The 16,836-nt window shown below is 35.2% G+C and overlaps 1 protein-coding gene across 6 annotated transcripts in view; it reads left to right on the top strand.

Annotated features, from left to right (window-relative positions):
- LOC109047453 (serine/threonine-protein kinase MRCK alpha-like) overlaps nucleotides 1–16,836 on the top strand; it is a 55,471-nt gene that overhangs the window by 6,272 nt on the left and 32,363 nt on the right. The gene's annotated exons all lie outside the window — the stretch shown is intronic.

Here is a 16,836-nt window from a genome sequence, read left to right on the forward strand (position 1 = left end):
TGTGCGTCATTGTGCATGTGTGCTTATGCGAAAAAGTGTAAGTGCCCTTTTCCTTTTGGGAGTCTCAGTAGGGCAGCATCAGGAAACTCCGCTGAGCCGCTGGACACATGATGTCATATGGGGAAACGGCTGCGCATTGTGTTTGTCCCCTTTGTGGACTTGACTATTTAAAGACTGACTGGATAGTTCACTCACTCATGAGCTCATTAGCACAGACTCACTCATTCATTCACATTTCAGTGTACGCCGCTGTGACCGTCATTGGCACGGAGACCAAAGTTACAGTTTAATAGTCACTGAGGTCAAATTTAGCTTCACAAGGGACTGCGTGTCTTGCTTCTTTATGACAAACTAACACATTTTTACGGTGTTTGTATTTCAAAAAGGAGGCTGGAAGTCTGGCATAACTTTGTAACCAAAAGGCAATAAATTTGGCTAGTTGCTCTGGTTTTCCTTTGCTGATGATATAGGTAAGAACAGTGATGAGGATTCCACGTTCAGCGTTGACTGATCATAATTGGAGCCTTGAGGCAGTCACAGTGTACTACAACATAATGAGAAACACATGTATGTTGGGACAAGGCCGCCAAGTTGCAATTATATGTGAAACCCCTTGGAATGTCCCAGTCCTCTAGAGAAATGTATGCATAACCATGCGAGACACACAATGAATGATTCATTCGTATTTCCTTCCCTACCATTGCCAACCAAGTCTAGACCAGTGACCCAGATCCATATTGTATTGTTCTGATTATATTTTTAGTGTGAAAGAGTGAATTCATGCAGAGTCTCTGGGCTTTTCACTTAAGTAGATCTAGGGCCAATTGGCAAAGATGTGTACATGCTTCGGCTTTTCATTGGTTTTCCCTTGACTGACCCTGCAGAAGATTGGAGGTAGCTTGGGGTTTAGCTTCCGGGGTTTCCCACAGGATACTTTCCTTAAGCAGTGCAGTATGTTAAACAGGTATTCCCGAAATCTACAGGAATGCAGAATATTTTGCACTGTCAGTACAAAACCAAATTGGATTAATGTCTATACGGAATCCTTTGAACAGTGAAAATATTGTCCAGTCCTTTGACTAGTGAAAATATAGTTTTCGCTTGCAAAACAAGAACATACCACAGTTTTTGGACATGTTGCTGTGATAACATTCAGTGAATTTCTGAAAAAAAAAAAAAATGGTACGTTTTAAAGCAGTTTTTGCTTAGAAATTGCTAGTAAATTTAACAAATAATAAAAAAAAAGAGAAAAGGGCAAGTAACACATAAATTAAACATGAAATTCTTAAGTAGAAAAACTGAAATGGTATTTTCTTGTAAAATGTACTGCAAATAATATTTATTTACAGCTTTGAATTATTTGTATTTATTTATTTATTTATTTTTACCGTGCATGTGAATAATCATTTTGTAGGACGATATACAGTGATGATATTGTTAACAAAATCATTTATTTTTTGGCAATTTAAAGCTGTAATGAAGTAAAATATAAATATTAGATGAAAAACTTTTGAAAGAAACTTGAAATATGGCTTTGGCAAATAATTGAAATAAGTTCTAAAATTGCTAAAACTGAAAAAAAAATTCAACAAAATAAAATGACCAAAGCCATAACAATTTGATAAACATAAAATGAAAAATGAAAATCTTAAAACAAAAGCGAAGTTGAAATATGAATGAATACTATAATAGTATATGAACAATAACACCATTTATTACCATCTGATACATCACTGTGCCATGTTTGGTACTTTTTGTATAAGACAATAAATGTTTTTTGTGGATTTTTACAATTTAGTTTTCTTGTATTTATTATTATTTTTATTATTATTAAATAACTTATTCATTAAATTTAAAAGCGAGGTCACCAGACATAAATAAATATGACGTATGTAAATGTACTGCTAAAATGCAAGGCATGCCAGAAATTGAGCTGCTCCACACTGAGGTGCAAGAGTAATCCCAAAATAACGCTTCGGCAATGCAGAGATCTGGATGCTTTGTTCCTCCCTGTCACATTATGTTTCTCCTGCGGAGGACTTGGCTCGGATCGCTCGGCTGTAATAGTATGGTTTAAAGCCAAAGAATTCACCTCTTCTCCCTCATCTGTCTCCATTCCCACTCCGGTCCCTCATTCCAGCACACCCTCCAGCAGTCAAACACGAACGTCTTATTTAGTGCTAACATTGTACACTTAAACACCCACCCATGCCTGAAGCTTTAACATGCACACATATACTGTATGTTGGATGAGAGAATGTTCTTGCTATTGTATATGTATTGTAATGCATTCTAGACATGTTTAGGGTGTTTTCACTAATAGAGATGTTTTATTTGAGATAACACGCACCAGTAGCCATGCGTTGCTGCTCTGAGACCCTCCTTGCACGCTGTAGATGAGGAATTGCTGCACTCCTTAAGGCCAGATTTGCATGGAAGTGCTGACTCAGAGCTCTAGCTCTTTGCCACTCTGATGTGCAGTGTGAAGAGGCTCGTATGGCAGCTGTTTGATGCCTATGCTATGTTGTTGTTCTCTGTCTTTTTCTCAATGCATCATAGTCCTTGACTGGCCAGTCTCTTAATCGGTCTGACACTTCTGTGTGCCAGCTTTGGCAGAGGAAAGTAACGGACACTCATTTGATATTTAAGTAAACCATTGTTGTAAACAAAAGCAAAATGATGCAGTATGTATGCAGCTGTGTATGTATATAAAGTGGATGGACTAATATTGAATTCAATTCTGTTTCATTTAAAGTGAGTTCATCCAGAAATGAAAATTCTGTCATCATTTACTCATCTTCAACATTGAAAAACATTGGTATCTATTATTTCATTGCATGGGCAAAAAAGAGACATGCATGTTTTTTTGTTTCACAGAAGAAAGTAAGTCATACTGTTTCAATTTCATTGTTTTTGTGAACTGTCCCTTTAAATGCAGGTTAATTTGTATATCAAATGAATGGATTTAATATGGAACCCAATTTGGTTACTTTAAAAAGTTTCACCCAAAAAAAAAAAAAAAAAAGCAAATCAGTAATAGATACCATTAACTTTAATTGTATGGGCAAAAAAGTACACTGAGATATTTTACAAATATGCATTTATTTCTTCTGCAGAACACAAAAGAATTCAAAAAATGCAAAAACTGCATTTGCTCATACAATGAAAGTCAATGGGAAATGACACAACACAGGACCTCACATTGTATGGACAAGAACATATTAAGAATTTATTGTGTGTTCTGCAGACAAAAGAATGTCATACAGGTTTAGAACAATATGAGGGTGAGTAAATGATGACAGAATTTTATTTTCTGAAAAAAAAAAAAAAAACCTATCCTATAAATGTGTGGTAGTTCTGTGCTATACAAAACAGTTGGCAGATAAGCTAGTGTCCTTTGACATTGCTGACCGGCTGTAATGCTGCATGCACACAGTTATCACTTGGCCTTAGCCTGTGCTGCTTCCTGATTTATGTGCCTGAATACTTTGTGTATTTTTGGTGTATGCCCTTGAGCCTTGATGCATTGGAGCAGTAGACCATCCTATCAGAATGCTAGCACATACACTGCTAAGCTGTGACACAAAGTGACCCAGAGATTCAACCACAACATTTGATAAAAACGAATAATATGACATTCAAAGCCATTGTAAAATTACTATAATCACTAGCAGTAGTAGTATCTGCTATGTACTACTAACTGCATGATATTTTAGTCTCAATTGAAGAGCCGTGCATGGATCTTTTTCCTTTTGTTTTTAGTGTAGATACTGAATAGCAAAGTGATTTGTTGGTTTAGTGGTTTTGGTTTGGTTTCTCTTTCAGTAGGCATGCATTTGCGTTTTGCATCATAGTTTCCAGTCCTCGAGGGTCACGGGAAGCTCTCACTGGGCATGCAGCATGATGAAGCAGCTTTGAGTGACACAAAATGAGGAAATCCTGTGGTTGTAGTGATTTTTGTCTGTTGGTTATCTTGGCTGACCCCATAAACACAGCATCCTTAAACCTTATGTGTACCACTGTACTTGTTAGCCTCACACATCACATCCATGTCAGGCCATGTTTCAGTCCAATCTACCTCATGAGATTTCCAAATGACAAAAATACCCTCACACTTCAGGAAATATCACGCATGACCTAAACTTGATGAAGATATCACAAGCTTTCCAAATTGTAAATGGCAAGTATTTTAGATAATTACTCCTGCATGCTAAAAGTGCTTGCACCCCTGAGATGAATAGTTAAGGCTGAATTGCTATAATAGCTGCTGAGCTGTAAAACAGTGTACACAGTTTAGTTAGGGTTGTAAGATGGAAAATACAGACAGTTAAACAGACATTTTAATAGATTGAAATCAGCCTCAGACAGGTGATAAGCATCATGGATGGCTGTCTGATACAAGATGTACATTGGTCCTGTTACCAAACTTTGTGTCTCCCATCAAAGTGAATTAGTCAGTTGCCTATGTACACAGCATATTTATTATCATCACAATCCCTCCATGCATTTTGTTTGAAAATAATTATTGTTCAGTTGTATCGTTCAGTACTTTTGACAGTCCAAAATTGTGTTGTGACTAAAAAATATTGTTAAGAAAATATTCAATCTAATTAGAAAGTAATATATTTTACCCAATATGTTGTTTTTTGTGATAAAATGGTAATTGTGATTTAAATTGCATTTGGTTTGTTGTTTTTGTTTGCACAATTTGGCCGAACATTACTCAAGTCTTCAGTATTGCATGATACTTCAGAAATCTTCATTGGGTGTCAATGTTTGTATTGTTCATCAGCTGGAAAAACATTGTTCTGAAAGTGATTCCAACAATATGTCAATATCGTTGCTCTGTGCCTTTATTTGTTATAGCTGGTGGTGTGGACTGCTATTCTCCTCTATGCCCCGCCTTCTGAAACACGTAGATTTTTACAAGGCTCATCGCTCTGAAAAGCAAGGTGTGCTGTGATTGGCCAGCTATCCAGTGCGTTGTGATTGGCCGAATGCCTCAAGCGTGTGACGGAAATGTTACGCCTCTTAACATACTGTGATGCCTTTTCCGGCCGGAGCGACGAGACATAAACATAAAACCCATTATAAACGTGATATAAGCATGATTTCTAGTCGTGTCTTCTTTTGGAAGGTAAAAACAAAGTAGTTTTGCTTTCTCAACGAAACAGATCTTACAAATCTTCCCACATACTGACGTAGAGATGTGGGGGTGTGTTAGAACGAGCCATTTCAGGGAGGCATGGACGAGTCTCAACTTTTATAAAGAATATGTCTTTGGATTTGAGACTTTAGTCTTTGCAACTTTACAGATCTTCTTTATTCACCAAGAGCTTGTAACATTGCAAAGAGAAAGGAAAATTTAAAAAATCGCATCATATGACCCCTTTAATATTGAGAATGATTTTTAGAACAATATCTTTTTCGTTGTCTTTGTAGTTATTGTCCTTGTTGGGAACAGGCCTTTATTCAAATAGAAAAGGTATTTTGGAATTTTAATATATTTCAAATAGATAACAGTTGTATTATTTTATTATAATGTATAATGTTTTGCTATTATTTTGAAAATTATTTATATAAATTATTATATTTGTTATTATTTATAACTTTGACTGATAGTGTATGACTACAATAAAATAATAAAATACAATAAATGTAATAATAACAAAAGTAATGTTATAAATAAATAACTATATTTTTTAACTTAGATCATCTTGCTGCTAGTTTTGCAACATGCTACTTCATCAAATGCTGTTTCAATCTATTGTAGGCCAAATATTAATTTTTGAAGTTACATTGCATTGGATGCTGCCTTATGAGGTAGCTCACCAGTTTTTGAAACATAAGCTTGTGATTTTCCATCATCCTAGGTTTATCACAAGGCTCACAGGCAAGCTCAGTCTTTTAACAGAATCTAATGGTGTTTTTACTGCTTTCCCTCTTACCAAATGCCCCATGCTACATTCCAGACCCAAACCAAAGGGGCTTTTGTGGGTGTGTTTGGCACTCAGGCAGTAGACTAGATTAAAGGCAATGTTGATGGCTGTCACATGCCAAATATATCAAGGTCAGAGATGAGTCCTCTCATTATGAGTGCTGTCAGCATGTATCTGGCCTGCTGTGGGGGGTTAGGAGGAAGGGCATGGGTGCGAGGAGATGCTTCATGGATGAGGGGGATGGTTCTTTTTAAAAAAGAGATGGGGGTTTTCACATACAAGACTCCATATATAATTCATGTTGTTGTAGGAAGCAGGTACCAGTTTGAATTTAATTCCAGTAATGCTTCTGGTTTGGTTGTTAAATAATTCTGTGCCGTAATACACAAAGAATCCAAACAAAGTGCATTCATGGAGGGCTTTGCGGTCGAGTCAGTATTTGCGTGTCGGCTGTTCAGTAGAGCTGAAAGAACATAGTTTGCCTCCCCCCACCTGTCTGTCATCAGTCAACGTGTTTTGCAACATCTTACTTTGAAAGTCAATCAACTTTTTGAACTCTTGTGTGCATTTGTTTGAGTCTTGTGGGAACTTGTTTCGATAAACGCATATTTTCGGGATACTTACGGTTTCAAGTCCTAGCGCTGACACCTTTCCTCTGTAGGTTATAATTAGTAGTTGTTTCCAGCCGAAGGGATTGGCTATGGCCCAGAAAGTGTCTGCACTGGAGGACTGCAGAGATGTGTATATTTAGTCTTTTTTTTGTCCCTTTCATTTATTCTTGCTGTTTAAAAATGGGGGTTTGTGGCAGCTTTAGACTGTTACTGCTTTCTGTCATTGTATAAAGTGTTCACATGACTTGATTTGGACTTGAGTCAGAGTACCAATTTTTGATTCTCAACATGCACTTTGGTTTAACTGCACTTGCGTCTATGACTTGAGTCTTGTTTAGCCAGAATTTTGACTAAATGGTAAAATACTAGTCCACACTTCAGTTTATTCTGGCATTATGACTTGAGTCCACAGTTGAGAGCTATTCTTTTTTACCAGAAAATTAGGGCTGTCAGCTGGTGTGGAAAAACAACGCATTAACTTTCTTCAAAAAAAAAACAATAGGAAAAAGTTAAAATATTTTAACACAGTGCCTCAGATTCACTAATACCCTCCTCCACACTTGTACGTCATCCTATGTGTTTAAACACTTAGTCGGCATGAAATGAAAATGTACCCAAATGCATGTTTTTTTATTTTATTACGAATATGTTTTTAAAATCACACATGCAGTTATGCCTAAAATAACACCACATCCAATATTTGTAGGCAATAAAGATAGTTATTAATTTTTGTCTGTTAAATGGCTTCATTTATAAACAAATGAGTATCGATATCACAAGAGCAGTGAGAAGCAAATATCACACGAGTGCAGTTGTTGTGTTGAATATAACGAGTATAATAAGATGTGATTTATATATAAATGAGTTCAGTGATTTTATATAACTAACGAGTGCAAATGTGATTTTATATAACAGTTCAGTAAATAAGTAGTAAATATTTTGTTATATTTCAAAAACAATATTGTCTGTTTTCAGAATTGTGTCCGTCTCCGAGCAACACAGTGGTGTTTAGTTTCTGAATGAATCTGTTTTGAATGAATCAAATGAATAAATGACTCATAAAGACATTTACCTAAACCTGCTGGCAGTTTTAGTTTCTTATTTAGAGTATTATTCCATTAAGAAAAAGAAAAAAAGGGGGAACAATTATTAAAGGGATAGTTCACCCAAAAAGTTTACTCATAATTTACTCAAAACTGAATGATTTTGCAACTTTTTTTTAGCTACTTTCTTTTGTGGAACATAAAATAAGGTATTTTGAAGTGTGTTGGTAACAAAGCTGCCAAAGTTTTGGTTACCAATGACTTCCATTGCATGAATGTAAAAAATGTTTCTCAAATTATCTTCTTTTGTGTTCCATAGTTGTAGCCTAAATGTTTATGTGTAGTAAATTTTATGTTGAATCAAATAAAATATTTTTAAAGTTACTATTTGTATTGTCTACTTAATACTTTCTAATTTAACACAAAAATAGCTTTAAATAATCTTTTGGGGGTATTTTCACAGCCAAATGTAATTTGTGATTAATTAGATTAATTAATCGACACATCATGTAATTAATTAGATTAAAAGATTTAATCTACTGACAGCCCTAGTTTTAACATATGTTAGACTTTAGAAAATAACTTCTAATTTAAGTGAACTTAAAACAATCTTCACTTAAACCCATTATAATAAATGTCATATTTATCTGTGCCCTTCAGCATGTAGGAAATATACAAAAATTGAATAAAGTTATCAACACTAAATTCTAAATTAAAAATAGATGAATCCTTAAAGCTCCAAACATTATAGATTTCCAATAAATAAACGCAATTCTTGTCAAGAAAAAAGAGACAGAAGTAGCAGTTGTGAGTTGGGTGGCCACCTCTAGCTCCACCCTTGTGTTAACTGCATTAAATATTTTTAACATCTTTAAACTGAAAAAAAAAAAAAAAAAATCACCTGCGTTAACACGCTAATATTGACAGCAATAATTGTTATTTTTTTTACATTCTTATAATTTTTATTCAAAATAGGGGTGATACAATTAGTTGACATTATTGACAACATCGACAATAAACAATTGTCGGCAAATATTTTGGGAGGGTGGTTGCTGCAGAGCCAAATGGGAGGAGCTGGAGCTCTAGCTCCGCGTCGCTGGAGGTAATGGGTGGAGATAGACACCTAACCACAGCCTAATCCTACCCCTTACCCTATCGTTAAACATAACTCCACCCATTAGTTTCACAGAGGTGGAGCTGGACATCCAGAGAGGGCGAGCTGGAGGCCATTTGGCTCTGCAGTGAACAGTACTTTAAATTTTTTGTTGTCGAATGGTCGTTTGATGTCATATGACTTAATATACGGGCCTGCAATAACACAGTTTGACCAGTGAGGCACTGTAGTGCAAGACTGAAATTCAGCCCTCCCAGCTACAATCCAATAAAAGGTGAAGCCAAAGCAGTAGTGTGAGAAAGTTTTACAAAACTACAAACAAAAAAATGCTGTCATGTGTAAAGACCCACCAGCATCAGCCACCTCTTCTTCTCATCGGAGACATGTGATGCAGCACTAAACAGTCTCTCGCTGTCAGTGCTCCATGCTTGTTATAATTTCTGCGTCTTTCTCTGATAGTTTTAAATACTTTCACACTGCAGACATGTTTGCTGCATTAGTGCGTGCCTCTATTTGATCGCATTAGTCATTGTTCAGTACTTATTAATTGTCCTTTTCGCTTATTCGGTTGCAGAACATTCGGTGCATCCCTAGAAAATTTCCTTTTGGTAGTCATGCTGGTTTAGAACAAAACAAGGGTGATTAAATGATTACAAATTTAATTTTTAAGTGAACTATCCCTTTAACCTCATGTGAAAAATACAGTGAGAAGCATTTGTGCATGGATCACATTACAAATTGCCGGTTACTAATAGGGTTGGATGTTTGCTTTAAATGGGAAAATACGTTTGACAGACAGTGTCTGGCCCAAATTAAAATTTCACAGTGGCATGTTCCAGCGAAGTTGATAAGCGATTAAAATAATAATGATTACGATGACAGTGATGATAATTTGAACATATTACATGGGTGGTGAAGTTTCCACAGTTCCGACTGCCTCAGGGGCTTTCAGTCAGTCGTGGTAGGAAACGTCCAGCAAGATTTCATTCACTCCTCTGTTCTGAGAGAATGCAGTAGGATAGAGTTACATCTACCATGACATATTTTGCCACAGGGAGGTGACTCGGTGGTATTATGTTGACTGAAAAACTAATGCTGGTATTTTTACATCCCTGCCAATTGAGCGTAAGAGCAGGCAGTCTGAAGAAAGCTTTCACAGCTCTTGTGTCAATGTCATGTTGTTGGACGACTGTGTAATCTTCTCTGGGGGATATGGCCACTCTGCTTTCCTGCTAAGTTGTCTGTAGCTCTGAAAAATGGCGAAGTTACTTTTAATCATACCTTGAACCTCACGTGAAACAATATCATACACTACCCTTATTTTTTTGACACATCCAACATCTCTGTAGCTCTGTTGATGTACAAGTCTTGAGTTTAAGTAATAGTTTACCCATGAATGAAAATTCTGTCATCATTTACTCATGATGACTTTCTTTCTTCTGTAGAGCGCTGATATTTATAGCTAAATGTCCCTGCTGCTTTTTCCTTTTAATAAAAGTGAATGGCAACCAAGACTGCCATGTGAGATTTTCAGTGAATAACAACAAGTTTTTTGGTTTCAGAAGACTTGGACTATGATGCTTTATGATGTTGTTGTTGATTTTTTTTTTGGAATACAGCTGAAATCTCAATGTGTTTTTGTGCGTGGTTTTCAGAGTGAAAAGCAGAACTGTGTTCTTTTACATGTGAGCAGTGTGTGTGTTTTAAGCGTACTTAGATTAGGGCTGGACAATAATTCAATATCAATATATATCGCAATATAATTTTTTTTCAATAACGTTGATATGATTTTTAAACACATTTCCAATATTTCAGTAGACATTACCAGTGTTCCCCATACATTGGTTTATTTGTGGTGGTTGACTAAACATGAATAAACATGTTGAATAACTACATTTCGATAATCAAAATGCACCGCGGGTGTTTTATATGAATATCTCTTAAGGGAACCGACTGTCTTCAGAAAAGTTTTGATGCCATTTTCATTTTATCTTATAAAATACTGTTCATGAGCACAGTGCTGCTTTGTGTACAGCCGTTACCGTGGAAACCTCTGTTTCTGATGCTCATAAAGCACCTCCTGCTGGCAGAGAATGAATTAGCATTTTCAATAAGCCCATCTCCAGCAACATGTTTTTGTTGTTGCTCACTTTTTATGCAGCAGCTTTGAGCACGTTTCATATTCTTTGTCCTGGCTGAAGCACTTTTGTTTCAATCTATAATAATAATCAACCTATATTAAAGTTTAAAGTTAAAGATATTAAATGTGAGTCTGAGAGTTTTATGTTTATTAGACGGTGATTTCACATTTCTTGTTTGTATGAAGGCTAAATACAAATAAAAAGTGAACATTAATTTATTTGTACCATTTTCATTTCTAAAATAGTGTATAGTTTTGGAGGATGTTTCATAGAAGTTTGTAGGTTAAGACATCTGTTGTGGGTGTTCTTTTTTAAAATATTTTTCATATCGGTACCGGAATTATATCGTATTAAGAAATATATTGTGATATATTAAATATCTAAATTAAATTAAATTAAATTGGCTCGCATTGAAAGCTGCTTCACACAAACTCATCTCTGCTCTGTGTTTGGATTGCTTATAATGTGCATTGAATAAGCTCCAACCATCTTCCCAAACTTGTAATTAGAATCACTTTTGAATTGTCTTTTTGTCAACAAAAGAAAAGCATTAAGGGCTCTGTGGCCTGCAAGCTTTCAGTTTTCCACAAAAAAAAAAAGGCTTGATGGTTTAACGTTTGAAAAGCTATATATATTAGTATTGTAAAAGTAAAAGTATGGTTGTACTTAATAAATTATTGTTATTAGAGTTAGAGATTGACAGCTTATAGACACTTTTAAATTTAACTGAATGGAAAATGCAGTGTGAACATTATTCTAAATATTACCTTTTGTGTCCCACAGAAGAAAAAAGTCCTGCAAGTTTGGAATTACATGAAAATGAAATTTTTTTTAATTTTGGCCTGAACTAACCTGCTCTTTATTTTCTCACTTGAGACTTTAAGAATGATGTTAATGACAAAATCAGCAGGTTAGCACATCTGTTTCTTTCCTTTTCTTTCTTTTTTTTGAATGCAGGACACCATCTCTGGTGTCTGTCTGTCCTCTCGCTCCCCATTGGGCCTCATGGTGTTCTTTAAAGGTGAATGGTTACTTCCTGTATTTTAATTGCATCTTGTCTATCCTTGATGCAGTAGCATGACTTAGTCTCTGTATTTCTGTAGATGGAAAAAGTAGGGGATTGCTCTGCTGGATCATTTTACAAAATGGGTGATGCGACTGCCGGAGCACAGAGAGCTGCAATAACCAGGAAAGCAGTAAAGCGTCAGACACGTTTTTGACGTGTTTAACATCACATTTCATCTCTGTCTTTTGTGTGCAGAGTTTCTGTTTATGTAATTTGTCACATAACCTTCCTGCATTCAGTGAATTTTTAAAATAGCTGCCTGTGCTAAACAGGCTGTGTTTTGCACTCTTGCTCCATTAATGCACTTACAGCATGGGGCTTCAGTTTCGGGCATGTCTGATGGGCGATTCTTCTCCTATCCCGTCTGTTTGCATTTTTCTCTCGATGAACATTAGCACAGGAGCCAGGAAACATCTAAGATCTTATGGCTTTGTTTGTTCTTCCTCTGGCTTCATTGTATTTTGGGAATATCCTGTTTGTGCATTGCAGTGGTTTAGACAAACTTAGTTTTTGTCTTGTCTGACGCAAGCCATGCCATCATGCTTCAATAGCAATAGGGGATGCTTTAGGGGTGGTGTATATTGCTTTGGGAATTTGGGCGTTGTGGGTGCTCACTCTAGCATTAAACACAATTTATCGCCCCATTGCATGTTTATGCAGTATGAAAGCGATTCCCGGGCATGTTTATGTACATTTGGTACTTATTAATGATTTAATGCTTTCCCCTGTCCTGTCCTCATGGAGGGTTTCATATATCACCCCCCGCTAACTACATGCTACTATGAGCCATGACTTTGCCTTAGGGATTGAAAGCACCCATGATTTTTTTTATCCATTTGATATCCTGCCAGCTTGTTTAATAACAGGGGCTGCCATCACATCTATTAAGGGAACCCTGTTCAGGACCCCTTCATTTTGTAAATGTAATTTATTCAGTCTGTTGGGACTCGTCTTATTTATGGCCGTTATTAGCAGTAGCAGTTGTGAGGCCCTGGGACTTTCAGATTAAGCCAGATATTAAGGAATTGCAGGTCATATAGTAACTTAAGAAAAAAACAGCAAAAACAATGCATATAAAGTACAGTTTTATTATTAATAAATATTTTATTTTAGACAAAGAAATTGACTTTTTATTATATATATTTTTTTGGTCTCTCACCATTTTTATTCATAGAGACTATGTGAAAGATAATAGGAACTGAAGATAAAATTAAACTGTATTAATGGTACTTTTTTTTTCTTTTTTTTTCTTTTTTTACATTTTTGGTAGGCTTTCCAAAGACCAATTAATCAAATCCCTAAGATGTATAGAAATATCACCATCATTGAAACATTATTCACATGACACCTATATCGTAATGCAGAATATCATTATGAAGTTTCACTGTTTGCATTAGCATGGCCTCTGCTGCTTAAAGTTGCAGAGGCCTGAGCACATTGCCGATTGTCATAACTGCTAGTGTGTTAATACTCTCAATGCATTATTAGCCTCTCTGGTTACAGCAGAGGACAGGCCATCCTCAGGTCTTTTAGCTCCAGGAGCTGGGACGTGTTCTTCTGGAAGCAGCATTTTTGCGTCGTTACCTCACCGTGGCCGTAAATAATCTCTCTTATGGATTCCAGATGTCCCCTTGCCAGAGGAGTGGATGTGAGAGCACACACTCAAGGCCTAGTATTCCTCTTTGCATCCTCCTTTGCACACACGCCTGTCCCCAAATACAGCGGGAAGGGCAAATTTACACAAGCACGCGCAGATTCTCACAAGCACTGTGTCACGCACACCCTTAACCAGTCTGGTAGGAGACACAAAGACGGGACGTGTTTTTCCAGTCCCACAATGCCAATGAGTTTAGTCTTAAACCTCTGTATTTGTACTTTGCATAAATGTTGTCCCTTTGTACCAGGGTTAATATCATTAACCAAAACTGAAACTAAAACTTTCACTACTACTTATATATAATAAACATTAACTGGAAAAAAATTTTGTGTGTTTGTGAATGTATATATAATTATTTTTTTTAAATGTATGAAAACTATATAGACATATTAAAAAATAGTAATAAAAATGAAAAAAAAAAACAATTAATTACTAAAAATTGAATACAAATAGAATTAAAAATAAAATCTTATTAAAAAAACAAGCAAAAAATTATACTAAAATGTACAAACAATGGTTTGTACACCCTCTCTAATACCAACTATTCTTTGAAAGGATCATAAACAGCCATACAGTGGACAATGTGGTGGAGAAGTTTACATTTACAGCACTGCAGATTACCTCACTCTCATTTGTCATGGCAACCGTTGCTATGTTTGGCATACCTGTGTTGTTTTATTAGGTGAGTGATACTGTATAGCTATTGTTCTGCTGCCAAAATTAAACAAGAGAAGCATCACTAAAGCTAATATTGTTAACCCACTGATCCTTGGATACATAGGGCGGAGCTGGCTTCATGATAATCACATGGCTTTCTCCGTGGATGGGCCCCCCGCTCAATCTATGTTTATTTGTTTTTACTCTCTAAAGAGCCTTGCAGGTCCCATTAGGATGTGGTTACTGGCGATTCATTCTTGTGGAGTGTTTTATTCAGTGGTTGTTTTGCAGTCTATGCTGTCTGTGGAACAGAGGAGTCTTTTAGGACTCTGGTGGTTGTTGGTTATGAGCGTTATGCCTGATTGTATGCAGTCAATGGTGTGTATGACGTAACACATGACTCCCACTGCAGTGGCACACTTAATTTAACATGTGGCCGCCGCTTACTCGTGTCAAAACTGTTGAAAGTTTCTTAGAGGTCAAGCGTGGCTGATTCTATCCAGGGATGTCTGAGGTTATTTTTACTCTGTCTCAGTGGTAAGGCTGGGTGGTACGAATTTGATACATCCATTTAGAATTTAGCAACTAAATTATCTTTTCTTTTTTTTTTTCATAATGTGAAGCTGTTTTTGAACTGATGCCAGACTTATGCCAGACCATTATCTTCAGGTTTGTATTTATCAAGTTAAAAAAAAAGGAATCTAATGAAATATGCCTTTAGAAGTATAACTTTTTTAGTTTTTCTTGTATTTTTAGTTATTTTATTTCTTTATTTTAGATTTTATTTATTAAGTATTTTTAGTTATTTTATTTATTATTTTTTTATTTAAATACAATTTAAAGATTCAAATAATAAGATCATATTACTGTTTTTATTTAGTAATTTAGTTTAATTAAATTTTCTATATATACATATATATATATATATATATATATATATATATATATAAAAAAAATAAATATATATATATATATATATATATATATATATATATATATATAAACACAAACATATGAAAACATACAAGTATAAACATATAATATAACAGTAGTAGTATATATATATAGTACATAATGTATTTATTAGTATTATTTATTTATATTTTTTATTTTGCTGGAAACGTAGATGTGTGTTGTGATATTGAACTAATGCCAGACATTATCTTCAGGTTTGATTCCATCAAGTTCCAAAAAATAAATAAATTAATCAAATGAAATATGCCTCTATAAGTATAGCTTTTATAAGTATTTTTATTTAAAACAATAGATTATCCAAAAATAGACATTAGCAAATGTTTATTTAATTTATTTAAATAAGATACAAAGATCAAAATAATAAAATCTTATTACAATTTTTATTTACAAATTTTTAGTGTAATGCATTATCTAAATTTCATTAATTCATAATATATATATTTAAATATGTGTGTGTGTACTGTATACTGTTTAATTAATTAATTAATGTATGTATTTATTCATGTTTATTTTAGCTGGAAATGTAGAATTTTTTCTTATTAAACAATATTTACACGCAGTTGTGATATATAGCATCTTTATAAAAAATGACTCCTAGTATGACATAATGCTTTGGTCACACTACCTATCCCTTGTTCAATAGTGTTAACACATTGCTGGTATTATTAGCATGTTTTTAGCAGTCAGCAGGGTGTGTGATAGAGTAGCTGCTCTGTGATATGTGACTGTGACGACTGTTAGATTAGCAGTGGGTCAGTGCTTAAGTTTAATGTAGAGCAGTTCTGATGAGACGTAATGACCTGGCTGAGTAATGAAGGCCTGCTGGGGCCAAAATGCCTTGGAGCCACCAATTGTACCTTGCTGATCTACCCACTTATTTTCTCTGAAAGACAAATGCTGGAACGTCAACAGAGAATGACCCCTTAAATAGAATCAGAATATTGTGTGGGAAACATTTATTCTTAGTTTATATTATTAGATAGTAAAAATTAGGAGGTTTTATAGAAGTAATTATAGAAGAAATTTAGACACTTAAACCACTTAAAAATGCACACTTCATTGCTTTATATAAAAAACCAAACCGACTTTAATGAAAGTTAGCTAAAATGCATTTTAGTTGGTAAAACATTTATAAAAAAATAGTTTTTAAAATATAATATACAACAGTTTTAACTCTGACACCTATGTGACTTTTTGGAATTTCTCTCTTTTGCACAATCCAATATTGCTATAGCAACAGAGCCGCCCCACCCTGTGTGCTTGATGCTGATTGGATGAGAGTTTATGGACTAAATTGTGAGTCTGCAGCAGTGGCACTGTGCTCCCATGGAAAGATTTTGCAACAGAACACCTCAGTAATGTGTACGGGAGCCATTAGATGAGGCTCAGCTTTGTAAAAAGATGTTTTAGGAAGGTCATGCAAGTGTAAAGCTGCATAGCCTCTGATGATGGCAGGTGTGGGTGGCGTGTTTGTACTCTTGTTGAGGATAAACACGGCAGACTTTTATCCTTATCGCACTGCGGTTGAGATCATCTCCTCCTCTGTTCCCATGTTTCCCACCCTGGGAATAACACGCACACCATTGCTGCAGTAGAAGCATTAATTATTTTACGTAATATTTACAACATATTA

The sequence above is a fragment of the Cyprinus carpio genome, chromosome B20, assembly GCF_018340385.1.
Source record: "Cyprinus carpio isolate SPL01 chromosome B20, ASM1834038v1, whole genome shotgun sequence".
Taxonomy (NCBI): domain Eukaryota; kingdom Metazoa; phylum Chordata; class Actinopteri; order Cypriniformes; family Cyprinidae; genus Cyprinus; species Cyprinus carpio.